Below are 10,640 nucleotides of genomic sequence, written 5' to 3' on the forward strand. Positions count from 1 at the left end.
AAAGTGATTCAGTTATGTAGATAGATAGATAGATAGATAGATAGATAGATAGATAGATAGATAGATAGATATTCTTTTTCAAGTTCTTTTCCCTTACAGGTTATTACAAGATATTGAGTATATTTCCCTGGGCTATACAGTAGGTCCTTGTTGATTATTTTATACATAGTAGTGTGTATATATGCTAATCCCAAACTCCTAATTTATCCCTCCCCACGCCCCCTTCCCCCTTTGGTAACCGTAAGTTTGTTTTCTATGTCTATGAGTCTATTTCTGCTTTGTAAATAAGTTCATTTGCATCATTTTTTTAGATTTCACATATAAGTGATATCATATGAGATTTGTCTTTGTCTGGCTCACTTCAATTAGTATGATAATCTCTAGGTTCATCCATGTTGCTGCAAATGGCATTATTTCTCTCATTTTTATGGCTGAGTAATATTCCATTGTATATATGTACCACATCTTCTTTATCCATTCATCTGTCAGTGGACGTTTAGGTTGCTTCCACGTCTTGGCTATTGTAAATAGTGCTGCTAGGAACGTTGGGGTGCATGTATCTTTTTGAATTAGAGTTTTCCTCTTTTCCGGATTGGAATTGCAGAACATATGGTAATGCTATTTTTAGTTTTTTAAGGAAACACATACTGTTCTCCATGGTGGCTAAACCAATTTACATTCCCACCAACAGTGTAGGAGGGTTCCCCTTTCTCCACACCCTCCCCAGCATGTATTATTTGTAGACTTGGATGATTCTGACTGGTGATACCTCATTATAGTTTTGATTTGCATTTCTCTAATAATTAGCGATGTTGAGCATTTTTTCATGTGTCTGTGGGCCTTCTGTATGTCTTCTTTGGAGAAATGTCTATTTAGATCTTAGGCCCATTTTTTTGATTGGGTTATTTGTTTTTTTTGATATTGAGCTGTATGAGCTGTTTGTTTGTATATTTTGGAAATTAATCCCTTGTTGGTCACATCGTATGCAAATATTTTCTCCCATCCCATAGATTGCCTTTTTGTTTTAGCAATGGTTTCCTTTGCTGTGCAAGAGCTTTTAAGTTTCATTAAGTCCCATTTGTTTCTGTCGATGGAGATTTAGGTTGCTTCCTTGTCTTGGCTATTGTAAATAGCGCTGCAAAGGTCATTGGGGTGCATGTATCTTTTCGAATTATAGTTTTCTCCTGTGTCGTTTTAGACACTGCTCCTCTGGCCTTTGTCCCAGCACTGCAGGCAGGGAATGGAAGTCCACTCAAACTGCCTTGCACACAGAGGGTTCTTCCTGTGTGGCTTGAAGTCTCTGTCCTAGGACACCAGAGGCAGCCCAACACTTAAAACGCAGTTAGGTTTAAGAGAGAATCTTCAGTTTTCTATAAATAATGCCAGAGGGATTTGTGTAGAATAAGACATTCATTAGTTTTGTAGTTATACACACAGCAAATTTGAAAGAAAGGGAGCTGAATTCAGTTGGCTGGTGGATTATTATGAAAAGAACTAGCTATTAATTGAACTCAGCAAAGTTTGAATGAAATTAAATCGGCAAACGCATGATGTTTTGCCAGCAGTTTTCTCAGCCAACAAACAGCTTTTGGTGTGGCCCAATCTTGGAAAAGTTGATACTGTCATTCTGGGCTAAAGTAACTGACTGTGGTCCCTTGTTATAATAGCCCATTAGAAAAAATGCAGACTAACGTGGCCTTGAGGAGAAAATTGTATTTTAAATGCAAATTGCAGAACAGTGTCCCTAGCTGATCCAAGAACATCAATTATAATTTTAATGTGGAGTCTTTAAGGCTCTATCAGTAACCCCAGGTTGTTTGTTTTTAATGTAAGGACAATGGCACACACCAAAATAGTAAAATTAAAAGTAACCATAACTATCATATTACACTTTGATTCACAGACAAACATAATTTTGAAAGTGAGAGATTATTTAGTTCAATTTTCTTATTTTACAGATGAAGAAACTGAGACCTATAGAAATGACCCTGCCTTCCCTGGGGTAGAGATTCTGGCCCCATCTCCTCCTTTTAGTGTCTTGACTTAAAGAAATTGACATCATGGAGCTTCATGAATTAGGAAGGACAGATTATTTTTTTGGTCCCATTTTAATTTTTCTCAAAACTCATAAAATATCATTAGAGTGCTGTTTAATTTTTTCTGAAAAGCAGGAAATCGTAAGATTGATAAATAGTTTAATGTGAACCTGATGGCTTGATTAATTAATCACCAAGCTGAGGAACCACTACAATTCATATGTCAATTCAGACTATTTTCGAGAAATGATTTGAATCAATTGCTAATGAAATTGAGAAATTTAGGAGCCGCTTTCTGACTTCCAAATGACAGGGCTCATATTTAACTCAAGAGACGTGACAGTTAATGACAACATTAAAAAGTGCCATGAATTATTTTCCAGATCATGGGAAAATTACAGCATCTCCCCATTGAAACAGCTCTCAGCTCATCAGCATGAAAATAAACAGCCTTAAATCACATGCTAAGAAATCTTCGATGCTGTTTAAAATCTAGGTTCTTCTTCTGAAATAAACAAAGACCATAATCCTCAGGAATAATTGTAATATTTCATAACCTCTTCCTTAATACAGAGTTATAGATGAACCTAGTCTAACTGATATGACTTCTGAAACCCTATGGAAAAAAAAATTGTGGATCATTGTTCATAGATCGAATTACTTTAAATCCTTAAAATAGGTAGAGTTTAATTTTTCTTCCCTGCTTGAATTCATAGGCTGGGGTTTCCAATCCTGTTTATGTATAAAAGGGCTAGCTTTGTACACTAGCTCTGTAACTTTTCATTTCCAGCCAGACCCTTTAATTAATTTAAAGTTACATCTAGATATAAGAAGACAGTTATTATGTGTTAATGAAATATCAGTGGCAAGTGGGAAAGTGCACTGATCAATATTTAATCTAATTAAGGTGTATACTAAGGCAATATTATTATGTAATTAACTCAAAATAGCATAAGTAATACATGCCTGGTTAAATTTTTATTAATATATTTGTTAAAAAATTTTAGGTCATGCTGTTTTATGGGCTTTCTTGAGAGATATAAAATTAAAATGTTTGTCAAGATGCTACCGGAACAACTATTAAATGTAGCTCTTAATCATCTTAACAGTCTTTAAGGTTCCCGTGCAGTTCTAATAGTCTCACTAAGGATGAAAGATGAGTTTGCCACAAACAAGAGTCCACATGTAAAACCTTTCTGGAATGGTCTTTTAATATTTTTCTTCCAAGTTCTCATGCTGCTTTGCAAGGAGAATGTATGACAGGACTTGGACATGTAAGAAAGTTTGAAATATGTTTACTATTTTTAAGTGCATTCTTTAAAGAGCTACATGTTGCTGGGGAGAAAAATATGTGGAACTGTAAATATCATGGGGTTACTCTACATATATCTTACGGGATTTTAATACCACAGCTTCACAAATTCCTGTAGAATTGCAATCTGGGGGGTGAACTTTGGTAGGACAGTGATTATCTCATGCAAAGACCAGAATTGATTGTTATGATTTTCAGAGCTCCAAAGTTACAATATGGGAAAACACTTAAATGAGGATCTTGAAGCCCCAAATCCAGGAATAGGCCATTGTGCATAGAAATTAACATGGGTAGTCCTGTGGGATGCACATTTGTACTGAGTATGGTGAAGAACGGGTTCAAGGTTACAAAGTCGAAGCTCTTTTTTAGGGTCATTGCTCACAAAGTTTGCAGTGTCTCATGGTCCCCTCAACCCCACAAGCAAATCTAGCTCTTGAACCAGAGAACCATCTACTTGAATCTACCCATTCCATGTACAGATAGGTGTGGTTAGAGGCTCTCTGATCCCTGTAGCCGCTGGAACACTGAAAATACAGGGAGAATTTTTATCCAAATAAAGATTGAATGTGGTGGCACAGTGATTTTATTCCAAAGGCTTCCATTGCTTCCCTCCATCCTACCATTTTATTGTGGAAAGAGCATTGGAGTTGCTGGGACAATTTATTGTTCTCCGCCATTCCTGGTGTGTATATCTTGCCTAAATGTTGGGATGGCATTTCTATGTTCTTATCTCTGTGAATGAGGGAGTGAGGGATAACTCATAACTTATGACTCCCCATCTCTCCTGTGCGTGGTGATAGCAACAGGGTTGAATCAGCATATATTATACACACAACGTATTTTTCTTCCTCTCTCTTGAGAAGGGCTGCAAATGCTGAAGATGACAGTTAGGGAAGATGAAAAATCCATAAAAGGATGGAATAAAGATGTTCCAAATAGAAGTAAACTTTTAAATACGTCTGTGTGACCGTGTTTGGTAATGAAGCCATTGATACCTGTGTAGCAAGCTAACAAGAATAGCTGAAAATGATTACCTTCGCCTCTGGGCTTTTTTCACTGTAGTTAGAATTATCCTGAGTCCACAATTCCTGTTGTGCTACAAATCTTTTATAGCTAGACAGTTTTTAGGCCTAAGCAGCTGTTAAGGCAAGTAAGGGAAAGATTCACAATGTCCTTCCTTCTGTAGGTTCATGTCTGATCCCAGTCTTATGGTGGGGCAGGACAATCAGCCTTGGAGTTCATGGGGTGAGGGGGAGGACTTTACCAGCCCAATCACAAACTCCCCCTCCCCCATACTGTCTCCCCACAGAAATGAGGAAAAGAGAATACTGGCATTTCTTTACCCTTTTCTTATCAAAACTGAAATTTTAAAGGTTCTTGGCCAATAAAGGAAAAATTGATCTTTAACCTTAAGGAAAAGGAAACAAACCAGTGAAACTAAGAGAGTTTTCTAGTAGTCACTTCTGAATCCGATGTAATGAAAGTATTCCAACTGGCTTATTATATTATCCTCAGCTCTTAATTCCCAAAGAAAAATAGTTCTTTATTTTCTCTGTCATTCCTGAGCCTTTCTTTTTTAATCAGCTTTGTTGAGGTGAACTTTACATAGAAAAAAAAAAAAATCACGAATTTTAAATGTACAACTTTATGAGTTTGGCAAACATGTACAGTCATTTAATAACAACAGTCAAGATACAGAATAATTCCGTCACCCCCACAAGTTTCCTCCTGCCCCTTTGCAGTCAGCACCTTCCTGTGACAGCCATAGGCAACCACTGATGCTTCCTATTTCTGTAGTTTTGCCTTTACTAGAATTTTAATCCAATGGAATCATATAAGATGGTCTTTTGTGTCAGGCTTCTTTTATTAGCATGATGCTTTTGAGATTCATCATGTTGATTATTTCAATAGTTTGTACTTTCATACCGCTGAGTAGTATTCTTTGAATGGATATGCCACAATATGTTTATTAATTCACCAATTAATATACTTTTGGTTTATTTTCCGTTTTTAGCTATGAAGACTGAAGCCCATATGAACATTTGTGTACAGATCTTTCAACAGACCTATGTTTTCATTTCCTTAGAATAAGTACTCAGAAGTGGGAATGCTGGACCAGCGGTAAAGGTAAGTGTAAATACTTAGAAACTGCCAAGATGTTTAAAGTGGCTATATAACTTTGTATTCACACCAGCAATGTCTGAGAGGTCTAGCTACTTCACATCCTCGCTGAGACTGAGGTTGGTGGTCTTTTTATTTTAGACATTCTATTGGATGTGTAATAGTTTTTCATCTGGTTTTAATTTTCATTTCAATTCTGTAGAGATGTTTAGCATCTTTTCATTCCTCATTTAGTCATATACACTCTTTGGTGAATTATCTGATCAAACGGTTTGCCCTTTTAACAAAGTATTTTTTCTTAATAATCCATTGTAAGAGTGCTTTTTTCTGAATACCAGTCCTTTATCAGATATGGTTTTTTTTTGCTTTTTTAAAATTTTATGTGAGTATATATGATTTACAATGTTGTGTTAGTTTCAGATTCTTTTCCCATATAGGGTATTACAGAATATTGAGCAGAGTTCCCTGTGCTATGCAAGAAGGTCCTTGTTGATTATCTATTTTATATATAGTAGTATGTATATGTTAATCCCTACCTCCTAATTTATCCTTCCCCCAACTGTTCCCATTTGGTAACCATAAATTTGTTTTCTAAGTCTGTGAGTCTGTTTCTGTTTTATGAATAAGTTCATTTGTATCAATTTATAGATTCCACCTCTAAGTGATGTCATATGAAATTTATCTTCCTCTGACTTACTTCACTTAGTATGATAATCTCTAGGTCCATCCATGTTGTTGCAAATGGCATTATTTCATTCTTTTTTATGGCCGAGTAATATTCTGTTGTATGTATGGGTGTGTGTGTATGTATATGTATATATATATGTATATATATATATATATATATATATATATATGTATATATATGTATATATATGTATATATATGTATATACATACACACACACACATATATATACCACATCTTCTTTATCCATTCATCTGTTGATGGACATTTAGGTTGTTTCCATGTCTTGGCTATTGTACATAGTGCTGCTAGGAACGTTGGGGTGCATGTATCTTTTTGAATTAGAGTTTTCGTCTTTTCCAGATATATGTCCAGGATTGGAGTTGCAGAATATATGGTAACGCTATTTTTACTTTTCTGAGGAAACACATACTGTTCTCCATAGTGGCTAAACCAATTTACATTCCCAGTAACAGTGTAGGAGAGTTCCTTTTTCTCCACACCCTCTCCAGCATTTATTATTTGTAGACATTTTGAGGATGGCCATTCTGACTGGTGTGAGGTGGTACTTCATTGTAGTTTTGATTTGCATTTCTCTAATAATTAGCACTGTTGAGCATCTTCTCATGTGCCTTTTGGCCATCTGTATGTTTTTGGTTTTATTTTTTTTTGGAGAAATGTCTATTTAGATCTTGTGTGCATTTTTTGATTGGGTTGTTTTTTGACATTGAGCTGCATGAGCTGTTTGTACATTTGGGGGATTAAACCCTAGTCGGTCACTTCGTTTGCAAGTATTTTCTCCCATTCTGTAGGTTGTCTTTTCATTTTGTTTATGGTTTCCATTGCTGTGCTTTTAAGTTTCATTAGGTCTCATTTGTTTATTTTTGTTTTTATTTCCATTACTCTAGGAGACGGATCAAAAAAGATATTGCTGTGATTTATGTCAGAGAGTGTTCTGCCTATGTTTTCCTCTAGGAGTTTTATAGTATCTGGTCTTACATTTAGGTCTTAAATCGATTTCGAGTTTAATTTTGTCTATGGTGTTAAACAATGTTCTAATTTCATTCTTTTACATGCAGCTGTCTAGTTTTCCCAGCACCACTTATTAAAGAGGCTGTCTTTCCTCTATTGTATATTCTTGCTTCTTTGTCGTAGATTAATTGACCATAGGTGCGTGGGTTTATTCTGGGCTTTCTATCCTGTTCCATTGATCTATATTTCTGTTTTTGTGCCAGTACCATACTGTCTTGATTACTGTACCTTTCTAGTATAGTCTGAAGTCAGGGATCCTGACTCCTCCAGCTCTGTCCTTCTTTCACAAGATTGCTTTGGCTATGCAGGGTCTTTTGTGTCTCCAAACAAATTAAAAATTTTCTGTTCTAGTTCTTTGTAATTGGAAAGGCATTGCATTGAATCTGTAGATTGCTTTAGATAGTGCACTGATTTTAACCATACTGATTCATCCAATCCAAGAACATGGTATAGTTCTCGATCTGTTTGTGTCATCTTTGATTTCTTTCATCAGCATCTTATAGTTTTCTTAATACAGGTCTTTTGCCTCCTTAGGTGGTTTATTCCTAAGTATTGTATTCTTTTTGATGTGATGGTAAATGGGATTGTTTCCTTAATTTCTCTTTCTGATCTTGTGTATAGGAATGCACGAGATTTCTGTGTATTAATTTTGTATCCTGCAACATTACCAAATCCATTGATGAGCTCTAGGAGTTTTCTGGTAGCATCTTTAGGATATTCTATGTATAGTATCATGTCGTCTGAAAACAGTGACAGTTTTACTTCTTCTTCTCCAATTTGGATTCCTTTTCTTTCTTTTTCTTCTCTGATTGCCATGGCTAGGACTTACAAAACTGTGTTAAATAAAAGTGGCAAGAGTGGACATCCTCAGAGGAAATGCTTGATCTCAGAGGAAATGCTTTCAGCTTTTCACCATTGAGTATGATGTTAGCTGTGGGTTTGTCATATATGGCCTTTATTATGTTGAGGTAAGTTCCCTCTATGCCTACTTTCTGGAGGGTTTTTTATCATAAACGGGTGTTGAATTTTGTCAGAAGCTTTTTCTGCATCTATTGAGATGATCATATGGTTTTTATTCAATTTATTGATGTGGTGTAATCACACTGATTGATTTGCGGATGTTGCAAAATTCTTGCATCCCTGGGATGAATCACAGTTGATTATGGTGTAGGATCCTTTTACTGTATTGTTGAATTCAGTTTGCTTGTATTTTGTTGAGGATTTTTGCGTCTATATTCATCAGTGATATTGGCCTATGTTTTTCTTTTTTTTGTTATCTTTGTCTGGTTTTTGTATCAGGGTGATTTTGGCCTCATAGAATGAGTTTTGGAGTGTTCCTCTGCAATTTTTTGAAATAGTTTCAGAAGGATAGGTGTTAACTCTTCTCTAAATGTTTGATAGAATTCACCTGTGAAGTCATCTGTCCTGGACTTTTGTTTGTTGGAAGTTTTTCAGTCACAGCTTCAATTTCAGTACTTGTGATTGGTCGGTTCACATTTTCAATTTCTTCTTGGTTCAGTCTTGAAAAAGTGTATCTTTCTAAGAATTTGTCCATTTCTTCTAGGTTGTCCATGTTATTGACATTTATTTGCTTATAGTAGTCTCTTATGATCCTTTGTATTTCTGTGGTGTCCTTTGTAACTTTTCCTTTTTCAATTCTAATTTTATTGATTTGAGCCCTGTCCCTTTTTTTCCTGATGAGTCTGGCTAAAGGTTTATCAATTTTGTTTACCTTTTCAATGAACCACCGATCTTTTCTATTGTTTTCTTTGTCTTTACTTCATTTATTCTTCTCTGATCTTTGTGATTTCCTTTTTACTAACATTGGGTTTTGCTTGTCCTTCTTTCTCTAGTTGATTTCGGTGTAAAGTTAGTTTGTTTATTTGAGATTTTTCTTGTTTCCTGAGGTAAGACTGTATGGCTAGAAACTTCCCTCTAAGAAATGCTTTTGCTGTGTCCCAAAAGTCTTGGATCGCTGTGTTTTTGTTTTCATTTATCTCTAGGTATTTTTTGATTCCTCTTTGATTTCTTCGGTGATCTATTGGTTGTTTAGTAACATATTGTTTAGCCTCCACGTGTTTGTGTTTTTCACGGTTATTTTCTTGTAGTTGATTTCTAATCTTATAGTGTTGTGGTCAGGTAAGATGCTTGATATGATTTCAATTTTCTTAAATTTACCCAGGCTCTCTTTATGGCCCAGCATGTGATCTATCCTGGAGAATGTTCCAAGTGCACTTGAGAAGAGTGTGTATTCTGATGCTTAAGTTCATCTGGTCTAATGTGTCAGTTAAGGCCTGTGTTTCCTTATTGATTTTCTGTCTGGATGATCTGTCCATCGATGAAAGTGGAGTGTTAAAGTCCCCCACTATTATTGTGTTACTGTCAATTTCTCCTTTTATGGCTGTTGGCATTTGCCTTATGTATTGAGGTGCTCCTAGGTTGGGTGCATATATATTTTCAATTGTTATAGCTTCTTCTTGGATTGATCCCTTGATCATTATGTAGTGTCCCTCTTTGTCTCTTATAACAGTCTTTATTTTAAAGTCTCTTTGGTTTGATATGAGTATTGCTACTCCAGCTTTCTTCTGATTTCCATTTGCATGGAATAAGTTTTTTCATCCCCTCATTTTCAGTCTGTGTGTGTCCCTAGATCTGAAGTGGGTCTCTTAGAGACAGTATATATATGGGCCTTATTTTTGTATCCATTCAGCCAGTCTATGTCTTTTGGTTGGAGCATTTAATCCGTTTATGATTGAGGTAATTATTGGTATGTATGTTCATAGTGCATTTTGTTAACTGTTTCTGATTTGTTTTTGAAGGTCTTTGAAGCTTCTCTTTATTAAACATTTCTTGTACCTTCTTGCAGTGTGACTCCATTCTTTTTCCGAGATCCTGGATCATCTTTACTCTTAGTTGTTCTTCTGGGGTATTATCTTGTTCCTTTTTCTGCAACATATTTCTCTGCCATCTCATTTTGTCTAATTTTCTCTGTTTGTGGTCTCTGTTCCTCAGGCTGCAGGATTGTAATTCTTCTTGGTTCTGCTGTCTGCCCCCTGGTGGGTGAGGTTGTTCCAGGAGCTTGTGCAGGCTTCCTGGTGGGAGGGACTGGCTGGCACCTTCCCATTGGTGGGTGGAGCCAGGTCTTGTCCCTTGGGTGCACAGGGTTGTGTCAAGTGGTGTGTTGATAGGCAGCTGTTGGCTCAGGATGACTTCAGGCAGCCTGTCTGCTGATGGGTGGGTTTGTGTTCCCACCCTGTTGGTGGTTTGGCCTGAGGCGCCCCAGCACTGGAGCCTGCGGGCTGTTGGGTGGGTCCCCATCTCAATGCCAAAATGGCAACCTCTGGGAGAGCTCATGCTGATGAGTATTCCCTGGGGCCTCCACCACTGGTGTCCTTGCTGTCCTTGCCCTCACTGTGAACCACTGCTGACCCCCACCTCCACAGGAGACCCTC

General features: G+C 36.6%; 1 protein-coding gene and 1 long non-coding RNA gene across 2 annotated transcripts in view; one reads left to right on the plus strand and one right to left on the minus strand.

Moving 5' to 3' along the window:
* LRMDA (leucine rich melanocyte differentiation associated) overlaps nucleotides 1-10,640 on the plus strand; it is a 1,312,323-nt gene that overhangs the window by 1,254,339 nt on the left and 47,344 nt on the right. Inside the window, exon 9 of the mRNA XM_082408834.1 lies at nucleotides 5,363-5,475. The gene's annotated coding sequence lies outside the window, so the exon portion shown is untranslated. The remainder of the gene's footprint in view (nucleotides 1-5,362; nucleotides 5,476-10,640) is intronic.
* LOC309604601 overlaps nucleotides 1-10,640 on the minus strand; it is a 99,200-nt gene that overhangs the window by 7,834 nt on the left and 80,726 nt on the right. The window lies entirely within an intron of this gene.

This window comes from Balaenoptera borealis (genome assembly GCF_965194805.1).
Source record: "Balaenoptera borealis genome assembly, chromosome: 10".
Lineage (NCBI taxonomy): Eukaryota > Metazoa > Chordata > Mammalia > Artiodactyla > Balaenopteridae > Balaenoptera > Balaenoptera borealis.